The sequence below is a fragment of the Zingiber officinale genome, chromosome 2B (assembly GCF_018446385.1).
Source record: "Zingiber officinale cultivar Zhangliang chromosome 2B, Zo_v1.1, whole genome shotgun sequence".
In the NCBI taxonomy this organism is placed as follows: Eukaryota; Viridiplantae; Streptophyta; class Magnoliopsida; order Zingiberales; family Zingiberaceae; genus Zingiber; species Zingiber officinale.
In genome coordinates, this window is record NC_055989.1 from 154,857,896 (window position 1) to 154,859,846 (window position 1,951).

Sequence of the window (1,951 nt, forward strand, 5' to 3'; positions counted from 1 at the left end):
CAACAATGGTTTTTAAAGGGTACGACAACAGTTTTTTAAAACTGTTGTCTATGTGCAATTTTTTGGGATTACGACAACGGTTTTTAAAAACCGTTGTCTATTAAGTGTTGTTAAATGCAATTGTTTTTTCTTTCGCCACTTTTTCTCCTTCGTCATTTGTCTGTTTTACGCCTTGTTTTTTTCTGTCTCTTTCCCAAAACCCTACTCTTCGCCGACTCCTCCTCACCGCCCTCTTCGTCGCCTCCCTCCTCACCTTCTTCGCCGCCTCCCTCCTCACCGCCCTCTTCGCCTCCTCCCTCCTCACCACCCTCTTCGCTGCCTCCTTCCTCGCCGCCCTCTTCGTCGCCTCAACTTTTGGCCTCGCCACCTCCTCCTCGCGGCCTCTACTTTCAGCCATCTTCACCGCCTCCTCCTCCTCAAGCCTCGACCTTTCTCATCCTCCTCCTCCTCCTACTCCTCGTCTTCCTCTTTCTCCTCTCTCTAGGTTTGATTCGCTTCGGAAATGGCGGCATCACTCCAGTCGGCAGTGTTCCTCTCAAATCGTATTGATCCGCACAGGCGTCTCTTTGTATCCCCTGCGAGATCTCTTCCAGGTTTTTTTTCGCCTCTTTTACGAATCAGATAACTATTACTAATTTGGGATCTGAAGATATGACGATTGTTCCTTTGGCACTCAGGAACGAAAGGAAGCATCTCCGGTAGAATTCCATGGGCTTTCATATTGTGGAGCATTTGCTCGGATTCTCTTTATGTTACATGGGTTTTCTTTTGGAGTTGAACTCCAAAGACAAAGCTTGGCATGCTGAGGACTTTCTCAGATTTCAGGTTTTTCTTGGGAGGTTTGCTTTGTGTTTATAATGACATTTTCTGCATGGGAAAAGCTTGAAGAGGGGAGGTTTTATGCTTGCTGGTGTGTTGATTTTGTTGGGGTTGGGTTTTCGGCAGAATTCTGTGCAACTCCAGTGTGCGTCTGAATGGGTGCTTGTGTGCTATAATCAGTTCTTTGATTTTAGTATTTATGGAGGTTGTTGAAGGTGGAGCTTGGAGGTGTTACGATGTTTCCAAATGATGGGGATTTCAATGTTGTTTCCCAAATGATGGAGAGATTTGAGAGTTCAAAGTTGATCTCAAATTTGAGCTTGGCATGTTGTGCTTTTTATCAACTTTCAGAGCTAGTGATTTTTTTGGAGCTTGTGACTGGGTTTGAAGAGCTGAAGCTTTTGTGGAAGGGTGGTCCTTGTTAGAGTCAGCGTAGAAGAAATTGGTGGCGTAAAAGGACATTTTGGACCGATAAATGCTATGGCTTTCAACCCTGATTGGAGAAGGTTTGAATTCCTGCTCAGCTTTAACGGAATAATCAATTCTCATTGGCCTTCTGAATGATCTAAAATTCAAAATAAAAATTTTCCACTGAAGTTTAAATTGATTTCTCAATGTTTTGATTGGCGTGTCTGCATTTCATTTATCCTAGCCTGCTGTATGTATTCTTGTATTTTTTTTCCATATTTTGTTTTATTCACAAAATAGTACTCTAAACACTTGATTTTCGATGTATAGCTGATGAAATTGGGTTTATTGTATTCTTAGTGGCTATAGAAAACGAGTAATCTTTCAGTAATTAATTACAAAATTTGCATATTGTATTGTTGTTCTCTTTTTCCCCCCTTTGGTTAGCACCTTTGATTATTGACCCAATGGTAACAGCATTCTGGTCATTGATTGGGATCGATTGAGATGTACGTTTTTGTTTCTGATTGAGCATCTAACCATGGACCAGTGCATTTGATAACCAAAGCACAAATGATTTTGTTAGTCTTTTTAATTGAAATATATAGGAAAAGTGGTGGTACATGTATAATTACATTCGGTTGGGATATTTTTTCCTTATAAATATTGATCATGTCTTAAGGTTAAAGAGATAGTACGCTGACTCTAATAGATGATTTATTGA